The sequence below is a fragment of the Rana temporaria genome, chromosome 2 (genome assembly GCF_905171775.1).
Source record: "Rana temporaria chromosome 2, aRanTem1.1, whole genome shotgun sequence".
NCBI classification, from domain to species: Eukaryota; Metazoa; Chordata; class Amphibia; order Anura; family Ranidae; genus Rana; species Rana temporaria.
The window spans coordinates 506,237,740-506,248,972 of NC_053490.1; the positions used below are offsets into that span (position 1 = coordinate 506,237,740).

Genomic DNA, 11,233 nt, shown 5'->3' on the forward strand with positions numbered 1-11,233 from the left:
CTGAGGGCCTGGGGGGGCAATGGATTCACTTAATTTGCATACATTTCCTCTCACTTCCTGTCTGGCTATGGGATAGGAAAGGGAAGGAAAATCTCTGCAATGGGACAGGGATGGTAAAAAAATAAACTGACAGGGGCTATAACCCTCCCTTACTCTATCCAAAATAAAAAGTGTTGCCTATAAATCTACTTTAAGCACACATTTCAGATAATTTTATGGAGAGGACTAAGAAGATATAACCATGCCAATGGGGCAGCAGAAAAGATATAGCACAGTGATGAAGGTTTGTTATCCAGGATGATAGGACAGTCAAAATTAGAATCAGCGCCCCCCCCCAAACAGTTGTGGTATGCCAGCTGTCCCCATACCAGAAGCAGTGCGGCCGGTTTATGGGGGCACTAGAGTAATTTGCCTCTCAGCCCAGTCCGCCCCTTAAGACTGGCGCTACACTAACAGTGTAGCGCAAGCTGGCAGGGACTCTTTCCGTGCTGTCCCCCTGCAAAGTGCTGCCCTAGGCCTGGGCCTTGTTGGCCTAGACCAGGATACAGCGTTGATTTGAGGTGTTGTTAACTATGCACGTGACTGGCACCCACTGCAGGTTGCAAGGGCAGTAAAATTGAAATGCCGGCACGGAATGCAGGTTTCCTGCAGGGAATTCTAGTGTGAATGAGCTCTTAATTTGAACTATAGCTGTTGAGCTCCTCGGCCTTTTGGCTAAGATCAAATGTAGTATCTGTTCTTATCAGTTGTCAGAGGAGCGCTGAAGCACCTCCATTGGGAGGGTGGATGCAATCCAATGATGTAATAGCACCTGGAAGGGTGGTTTCAGCAGGGACTACGCCGAGCTGCCCGACAGATACTGGGGGCCGGCCAATGGTCGAATCTGAGCCATCCGGAAGGGTGCTTCTGGTGAGGATGGAGAGGCATTTGGTCGAAGCTGAAAGGCCGGGCCCCTGGCCTTCTGGCCTGGATTTGATGCGGTTCCTAACCCTGACTTGCCAGTTTCTTGAGAGGGAACGCTGGCCCTACCTTTCGGGGGAGGGTCTAGTGAGTAGTTAGTACCTCTCGAGTATAATTAGGCAAGGAGCGAAAGAGGTGTATGGGCACTCTCCCTGAGCCTCTAGTAGCTCCCGATCCTTCCTGGTCGAGGTGGGGAAGGGGACTGTGACCGCCCGGGCCGTGGACCAGGGTCCGTTGAAAAGCCTGTGGAGATAGTGCCCCTGGAGTGGCAGTCCAGGGGTGCCATACATTGCACGAGTGTGGGGACACTCATCGTGTGGCACCATGGTCACTGATCTCCACAATACACCTTTTCACACCTGCCTCTATGGCCGAGCCTTTTGACTAGGACCAGAGGATTTTTTGTTTCCTGGCCGGAGGGCCGGCCAACGTATTGCACGTTGGTCTTTTTCTCCTCACCTCTCCCATCTTCCTTCTCCCCCACTTTCTTTTTATCTATCCTGTGTGTCACGTTACGTCTTTCTTCTGTTTGGTGCACTAGCACTTTATGTGTGATGAGTAGGGTGCTGGTCCTCGGGCCTGCTCTGAAAGTCTTGGGAGTCGATGGACTGGCTTCTGGCTTAGTTCGCCGGCTCTTATGGGGTCTCCCTTCGGGGGAGCCTTACCGAGGAGGGTTCTGTTCCGGCAGTCCCTCCAAGGCTGTTGGGTCCATGTGGCTTCGGCTGCATGGGCCACTGTTACTCGAGTCCCTGCCAGGAGCCTAATGCCCCGGGGGATCAGAGTTGGGCCCTTTTCGGAGGGCCAATTGACGATGCACCCGTCACAGTTTTTTGTTGCACCTCTTTATGTGTGTGCACATTTTTCCTGTACCGAGTGGAGTTTTTGGGTTGTGTTTTGCACGCCACAGACTTTTCAATAAAAAAAATAAATAGCTGTTGAGCTCCACCTTTCTTGATATACGTAAATGCATACTATAAATGTATAATATTTTACTAAATTAAGACAAAAAAAACAAAAAATTATACAATATCTTTTAAAATGTCCCTTTTTTAACAGATAAACATTTTTACTTTTTATTACAAAAAAAAAGAAAAAAGACACAAAAATACATAATTCATAACCAATATGTGCAAAACAGCAGGGGGTGGAATTTTGTCCTCTTGCAAAGGCCAAGATCATCGGTGCCAGAACATCAGTCCAGGGGTCTCTATTGCTCTGCAGCATCAACAGACCACAGGATTTAGCTATTAATGAAGAATCTGAATGTCTGTCTCTATTTTGGCAGACAAAAGCTTCTGACTAAGCTGAATGTAAGGTTTTTCCTTGAGACCTGTACTTGAAATTGCATTAGAAGTCCAGTCTGTAGCTTAGGTTAACTAGTGCTGTGAGTGTATGTACAGTACGTACCGCAGTGCATGTTCTGATAAGCAACCAATAAGAACCAATGTTGTGCTGACACCCATTGCTGCTCCCTCTGAAACTAATTGGGGGGGCTCAATTACCCATGGACACCAATGAATGAACACCAGTTAAAGCGGAGCTCCACCCTAAAGTGGAACTCACGCCGATCGGCACCCGCCCCCCCTCCGGTGTCACATTTGACACCTTTCAGGGGGGAGGGGGTGCAGATACCTGTCTAAAGACATGTATTTGCACCCACTTCCGGCCACACGCTACGGGCAAAAGACGGGTTTTTCTGACTTCCCGTCTGTCGCCCGTTGTGTGCTGGGAACACTCGGCTCCCAGCACACAGCGTGTGAGCCAATCGGCGGGCGCAGCGCGACTCGCGCATGCGCCGTAGGGAACCGGGTAGTGAAGCCGGAGCGCTTCACTTCCTGGTTCCCTCACTGAGGATGGCGGGGGGAGCAGCAGAGAGACGAGCGATCGCTCGTCCCCTGCTGCTGACGGCGCTGGACTCCAGGACAGGTAAGTGTCCTAATATTAAAAGTCAGCAGCTGCAGTATTTGTAGCTGCTGGCTTTTAATATTTTTTTATACTGGCACATCCGCTTTAAGGTTTTTTCCATAGTATCCTCTGACACCAGTGAAAGGAAGAAGGGGGTTATTGTACCGAAGGACACCAATGAAGTTTTTATTGCTGCCATTGTACAATTACTAGATTAAAAAAAATTCTGAGTTTGCCAGAGGGTCAGAAATAAGTAACAAATGGCTTGCAGAGGTCAGACATAAGTAACACGGAGAGTGTACGGGTTAAGAGTAAGTAACACACTGATTGCAGAGGTCAGTGGTAGGTAATGGAGAGAATACAGAGGTCAGAAGTAAGTAACACAGAGAGTACAGGGGCCAGGAGTAAGTAACAGGTGGAGAACAGAGGTCAGGAGTAAAGAAACACACAGATTGCAGAGGTCAGGAGTAGATAATGCAGAGACTACAGAAGTCAGGAGTAAATAACACACAGATTGCAGAGGTCAGGAGTAGATAATGCAGAAAATACAGAGGTCAGGAGTAAGTAAGACACAGATCGGAGAGGTTAGTAGGTAATGCAGAGAATACAGAGGTCAGGAGTAAGTAAGACAGTAAGAGTAAGCCTAAGTAATTGCAAAGGGTGTAGGGGTCGAGAGTAAGTTCTGCATGGAGAACTGAGGCTGGGAATGCATATAGCACAGACTGCAGGGGTCAGGAGTATGTAACCCACAGAGTGTAGAGGTCAGGAGTAAGTAGTGAATGCAGAGGTCAGGAATAAGTAACAGAGAATGCAGGGGCCATGAGTAAGTAACATAGAGAATGCAGGGGTCAGGAATAAGTAATGCATAGAGAGAAGCAGTCAGTAGTAAGTAATCCACAGAGTGCAGGGTACAGGTGTAAATATCACACAAAGTGATATGATCAGAAGTAAGTAGTGCACATAGTACAGGTGAAAAGAGTAAGTAGACTGCTGGGTAATAAGTACAGATGTAGTATTTTTTTAATAATTATAATGCCTCATGTTTGGGCTTGGTGTCTCACTAGTTGCACACAGTTGTCCCCGTATGAAAGTCCAGCAACTGTACATTTCCCCTCTTCTTTATACCAGTCAAAAAAGAAAGATACATATCACATTATATTGAAGCCATCCCTGGGATCGAGATTTACAGACAGTTTTGCTTAAGGCCCCCGTACACACAAGAGGATTATCCGCTTGAAACGGTCCTCCGGATCGTTCCCGCGGATAAATCCTCTGGCGGATTTTGATCTGATGGTTGTACTAACCATCAGATCGAAATCCGCGCGGAATCCATCCTCGGTGACGTGTCGCGCCGTCGCCGCGATGATGACGCGACGACGTGCGCGACGCTGGAAGATAAAGACTTCCACGCATGCGTCGAATCATTACGACGCATGCGAGGGAGAGGAGTGGACGAATTGATCCGGTGAGTCTGTACAGACCACCGGATCAATCCGCTGGACAGGATTCCAGCGGATAGATTTCTTAGCATGCTAAGAAATTTTTATCCGCTGGAAATCCATCGGCCGGAAATATATCCGCGGAAAAATATCCGCTCGGACGTACACACCACCGGATCTATCCGCTGGAACTGATCTGCGGATAAATCCCAGCGGATAGATCCGGTGGTGTGTACGAGGCCTTAGAAGATTGTGTACAGTGGCATTTAATAGATTTAGGGTTTACATACACTTTAAACTGGACAAAGGGAGGTAGCATGCATCGGTGAGTATACCACTCTGGGTTGGGGGTGGGTTATCAGGAGTCATTGTCACTATGCTTTGGATTCCTAACCAGTGGTCCATTAAGGGCTCATGGGTGCCACCCCCTCTGTCACACCACCCCCCTCTATGACTAATGGATAGATTCATGGATAGGTTGCATGAGTCTATCCATGGCTGCCGCCGCCACCCACTATTCGTTTGTCCGGCCCCTTTTTGGATGCCAGGCGCCTGAATTCCAGCGGCAGGGGTGTATTTTTGAAGCACCTGATTGGAGCCATAGGTTGTAATAGGCTCAAAAAAGGTGAACTGCGAGTGCAGAGCATTGTACTCGCAGTTCACCCAGGTGTGTTAGAACAGCGAATGAATATTCGCTGTTCTAACACTGAACCTCCAATGAATATTTGCTGTTCTAACACTGATTCGCCTCTCCGCCAATCAGGAAGTATTACCCGTCACCTGATTTGCTAAAACGACACGCGGTGTGATTGGACGCCTATCAGGAGGAGAGAAGGTGAGGAGACGCATGAAGGATACAGGTCGCCGCAGTCACCCGCTGCCCCACCGAAATAAGGTAAGTGCTGGGCAGATGGCGAGCGGGCTGGGGGGGCCACAGTGGCAACTTTTGATGGGCACAGTGGCGGCTTTTGATGGCACAATGGCTGCATTTGGTGGCACAGTGGCTGCGTTTGATGGCACAGTGGCTGTGATTTATGGGCACAGTGGCTGCGTTTTATGGGTACAGTGGCTGCGTTTGATGGGCACAGTGGCTGCAATTGAAGGGCACAGTGGCTGCATTTGATGGGCACAGTGGCTGCAATTGAAGGGCACAGTGGCTGCAATTGATGGACACAGTGAGGCTACAATTAATATGTTTGAATCAATCACAGTGGCTGTGATTGATGGCACAGTGGCTGTGATTGATGGCACAGTGGCTGTGATTAATGGGCACAGTGGCTGCAATTGATGGGCACGGTGACTGAGTTTGATGGCACATTGGCTGCAATTGATGGGCACAGTGGCTGCATTTGATGGGCACAGTGGCTGCAATTGATGGGCACGGTGACTGAGTTTGATGGCACATTGGCTGCAATTGATGGGCACAATGGCTGCGTTTGATGGCACAGTGGCTGCAATTTATGGGTACAGTGGCTGCATTTGATGGGCACCGTGGCTGCATTTGATGGGCACAGTGGCTGCGTTTGATGGGCACAGTGGCTGCGTTTGATGGGCATAGTGGCTGCAATTGATGGGCACAGTGGCTGTGTTTGATGGGCACAGTGGCTGCAATTGAAGGGCACAGTGGCTGCAATTGAAGGGCACAGTGGCTGCAATTGATGGACACAGTGAGGCTACAATTAATATGTTCGAATTTTTTTTTTTGTCGTTTTTCAGAACCTGAAAAATGATGTGAAGCCCACACACGATCATTTAAAATATTTTTTTTTAAAAACAACGTTTTTTTCATGCTGAAAAATTATCGTGTGTACGCGGCATTACTGTATATACAAATGTGGTCACTATTCTGCCTCTATTGTCTTGCAGTACTGTGAAAATCTCAGCACTGGATGGACAGAAGTACAAATTCTCTGGCAGAAAAAAACAGATCCTATATTCATTATGCATTTCAGTCTGTGTATATACCCCTGTTTGTCTGATGTTCAGCTTTAATACTTTTAGGTGAGGGTAGGCCAACTTAGAGGAATGGAAATCTATTTTAAAAACTGTGAAGCAGCTAAAGACCTACCATGTCCAAAATGATGTCCAATTTCAGACTATTTTCAGTAATAGTAATAGTATGCTGGGTAGACTGAAAGCTAAGCCTCTAAAAAGGTTTTATACTTGCATGCGACTTGTTTACACGTTGACAGCTATGGCAATCATCTCTGAGGCCCAGCCTAGGAAATGTACTATTGCTTCATTCAGGCCGTGCCATGGAAAAAAAAAACTAACATTCCAAGGCTGGGCTGCTTCATGCTAACAAAACTGAGCAGCTCTGAGCAGTGAGAGCATCTGATAGGTGCGTCCTCTGCTGAGCAGTGAGAAGATCTGATAGGTGCGTCCTCTGCTGAGCAGTGAGAAGATCTGATAGGTGCGTCCTCTGCTGAGCAGTGAGAAGATCTGATAGGTGCGTCCTCTGCTGAGCAGTGAGAAGATCTGATAGGTGCGTCCTCTGCTGAGCAGTGTGAGAAGATCTGATAGGTGCGTCCTCTGCTGAGCAGTGAGAACATCTGATAGGTGCGTCCTCTGCTGAGCAGTGAGAGCATCTGATAGGTGCGTCCTCTGCTGAGCAGTGAGAAGATCTGATAGGTGCGTCCTCTGCTGAGCAGTGTGAGAAGATCTGATAGGTGCGTCCTCTGCTGAGCAGTGAGAACATCTGATAGGTGCGTCCTCTGCTGAGCAGTGAGAACATCTGATAGGTGCGTCCTCTGCTGAGCAGTGAGAAGATCTGATAGGTGCGTCCTCTGCTGAGCAGTGAGAGCATCTGATAGGTGCGTCCTCTGCTGAGCAGTGAGAAGATCTGATAGGTGCGTCCTCTGCTGAGCAGTGAGAAGATATGATAGGTGCGTCCTCTGCTGAGCAGTGAGAAGATCTGAAAGGTACGTCATCTGCTGAGCAGTGAGAGCATCTGATAGGTGCGTTCTCTGCTGAGCAGTGAGAAGATCTGATAGGTGCGTCCTCTGCTGAGCAGTGAGAAGATCTGATAGGTGCGTCCTCTGCTGAGCAGTGAGAAGATATGATAGGTGCGTCCTCTGCTGAGCAGTGAGAAGATCTGAAAGGTACGTCATCTGCTGAGCAGTGAGAGCATCTGATAGGTGCGTTCTCTGCTGAGCAGTGAGAAGATCTGATAGGTGCACCCCTACCTGAATCCGGCTATAAGACTGGGATGCCATTAATGGCCCGGATTCACAAAGCACTTACGCCGACGTATCTCGAGATACGCAGTGTAAGTGCAAATATGCGCCGTCGTAACTATGCGCCGGACTCTGAAACCAAGATACGCCTGAAAATAGGCTTCATCCGACCGACGTAACTTTCCTACGCCGGCGTAGAGTGGGCGCATATTTACGCGGGACGTATTTGGCGGGACTGTAGTGACATTTGCTTCCAGCTACAAGGACTTTGCATAGTGCGGACTAATAGGTAAAATGGATTTGAATATTTCTGAAATGTCAGCACGCCTCCACATGGGGTTCTTGTATTGTTTTACTGCTTGGCTTTTGTACATGTCATTTCCTTAGGTCTGTACTTAGCTGTCAGTTGATTTTACAACAGTAACAATGTACCATGTTGTAGCCCGTGGGCTAGATTCACATAGATTAGCGGATCTTTAGAAATCTGCGTAATCTATGTGATTTACGATCCGCCGGTGCAATTTATCGAGGCCAGTGCAGTATTCACAAAGCACTTACCTCGAAAATTGCACCGTCGGATCGTAACTCCCCCGGCGGAATTCAAATTTCGCGGCTAGGGGGAGTGTACAATTTAAATCAGGCGGGTTCCCGCGCCGATTTAACTGCGCATGCGCCGCCGGCGACATTTCCCAGTGCGCATGCTCCAAATGACGTCGCTAGGACGTCATTCATTTCGGCTGCTACGTAAATTCCGGCCATCCGTATTCCCGATCGACTTACGCAAACGACATAAAAATTTTAATCTCGGCGTGGGAACGACGGCCATACTTAACATTAGCTACCCCTCATATAGCAGGGGTAACTATCCGCCAGAAAAAGCCGAACGCAAACGACGTAAAAAAAAAGCGATGGGCGGGTGTTCGGTCTTGAATCGGCTGTTTTCCTCATTTGCATATCCAACACGTAAAAAAACGCGACGACACCTAGCGGCCGGCGGTAGATCGCAGCCTAAGATCCGACGGTGTAAGTCACTTACACCAGTCGGATCTAAGGGAGATCTATGCGGAACTGATTCTTATGAATCAGTCGCATAGATCCGACCGTCGGATCTCAGAGATACAACGGCGGATCAGGAGATACGCCGTCGTATCTCTTCATGAATCTGGCCCCGTGTCTGCATCGGACAGTCAGTTCAGCTAAAACCAGTCTTTGTTTTATGTCTCATAGCCACCTATTGCTCCTCTATTGCTCCCTAGAATTTCTGAGATTTCTTTGCTTAAAGTGGTTGTAAACCCCAAATTTTTTTTTATTTATTTTTTTATGTCACAATGTAGAGTATAAGATTTCCTTTCATCTGTGCCCAGTCTTGCCACACAGAGTTAATCCAGCTCTGAGCAATCCTCTTTTATTGTTCAGTGAAATAAAACAGACTTCCAGATAAAAACCTGTCTAAATACAAAGGGCCAGATTCACAGCGGACATACTCCGTCGTATCTCTAAGGCCCCGTACTCACGACCAAACATGTCTGCTGAAACTGGTCCGCAGACCAGTTTCAGCAGACATGTTTGGCCGTGTGTTGGCCCGAGCGGACCATTTTCGGGCGGATCGGACAGGTTTCCAGCGGACAACTGTTTCCCGGACTTGTTTTAAAACAGTCCGCTGGAAACCTGTCCGCCCGGACATGTACGGTCGTCTGTACAGACCTACCGTACATGTCCTGCCGCCCGCATCCCTCGCATGCGTCGAATGACTTCGACGCATGCGTGGAAGCATTTTTAAGGCGGCCCGCCCACGTCGCCGCGTCATTGTCGCGGCGACACCGCGTCATCGACGCGGCGACACCGCGGACACGCCCCGCGTAATGTTTACGCGCGGGCTTCTGTTCGATGGTGTGTATAGCCATCGAACAGAAGTCCCCGGGCAGTCCCCGGCCAGACATGTCCGATGGAAACGGTCTGCAGACCGTTTTCATCGGACATGTCCTGCCGTGAGTACTCGGCCTCAGAGTATCTATGCGGCTGATTCATAGAATCAGTTACGAGCTGTATATGATAGACAGTTTCTACGACAAGACCATCTACTATGTAAAGCAATGCATTTGATTTATTATTTTCTGTGTATTACTGACTTGTATACTGCTGTTATAGTACAAATGTATGTACTTTTATTGAAAATAAACTTAAATTTGAATGAAAAAAAAAAATAAATAAATAAAAAAAAAAAAAGAATCAGTTACGCATAGATATCCATAAGATCCGACAGGTGTAATTGTTTTACACTGTCGGATCTTATGATGCAGTACCGCGGCCGCCGCTGGGGGGAGTTTGCGTCGTAAACCAGCGTCGGGTATGCAAATTAGGAGTTACGGCGATCCACGATGGATTTTTGCGTTCGCTACGTCGCCGCTAGTCTAGTTTCCCGTCGCAAAGTTAGTCGTCGTTTTGGGTGCCCTAACTTTAGTCAGCAAACATATTGCTGTCTAAAGTATGGCCGTCGTTCCCGCGTCGAAATTTAACAATGAACGTAATTTGCGTAAGACGTCCGGGAATACGGAAGTACGCTACGGCTTTCGAAAAAATGACGTCACGGCAGTTGCGAAACTGAGAATTCCCAGTCGGTCAGGCGCGGGAGCGCGCCTAATTTAAATGGCACACGCCCATTTGAATTGGCCCGCCTTGCGCCGGAGGCTGCCAGCGTAGTTTTCATTGCAAGTGCTTTGTGAATCAGGCACTTGCGATGAAAACTTGCGGCGGTGTAACGTATCTACGATACATTACGCCGCCGCTCACCTACCTGAATCTGGCCCAAAATCCATTCCTCTCTCCTTGCTTTGAGTGACAGGTTATTTACATATCTAGCTTGGACATGTTTATCATATGTTATGTTATGTTTATCATAATATGAGGTAATCCACAGGTCATTGTATATTACCAGGATGTGTTATGTGGGGGAGGGGTGGATTTCTCACTTTTTATACCGTGGATCACCTCATATTATGATAAACATAACATATGGTAAACATGTCCAAGCTATATATGTAAATAACCTGTCACTCAAAGCAAGGAGAGAGGAAAGGACTTTGTATTTAGACAGGTTTTTATCTGGAAGTCTGTAAATTTTCACTGAACAATAAAAGAGGATTGCTCAGAGCTGGATTAACTCTGTGTGGCAAGACTGGGCACAGATGATAGGAAATCTTATACTCTACATTGTGACATCAAAAAAACATTTTTTGGGGTTTACATCCACTTTAAGGTGGTTGTAAACCCTTCCATATACCCAGAGTAGTGACTTGCCTCAGGTGATACACAGAGATTAAACAAATCCTCCGACATATGTTGTACCTGTTTATCTGCAGTCTTCTCTTTTCTACAGCTGTTCAGAACTTATAATGCTTGTCTGAGCTGTCAGAAAAAAAGGGGGAAGGGCTGAAATTACTCAGTGAGGAGAACTCCGAGAGCTGATTGGAGGGAAGGGACACCCCTCCCCGCTTCACACAGCACACATGAACAGAGCTCAAGCTGCCAATCACAGTCTGTGTGCTTAAAGCGGTGGTTCACCCTAAAAAACAAGTTTCTAGCATGCCATCAAGCATACTAGCGCAAGCTACAGTATGCCTTTCTTTTTTTTTTGCACCGTACTCACAGTTTAATCCTGTAGTGAAGTTTCAGACTCCCCGCGGGGAATGGGCGTTCCTATGCAGAAAAGGGCTGTACGTCATTTACGTTCACGTTGAATCCAATACCTCCTTG

At 47.7% G+C, this 11,233-nt stretch overlaps 1 pseudogene; it reads left to right on the plus strand.

The window, feature by feature from the left end:
- Window positions 1-694: 694 nt before the first annotated feature.
- On the plus strand, window positions 695-798 carry LOC120929992 (annotated as a pseudogene).
- The last annotated feature ends 10,435 nt before the right edge of the window (window positions 799-11,233 follow it).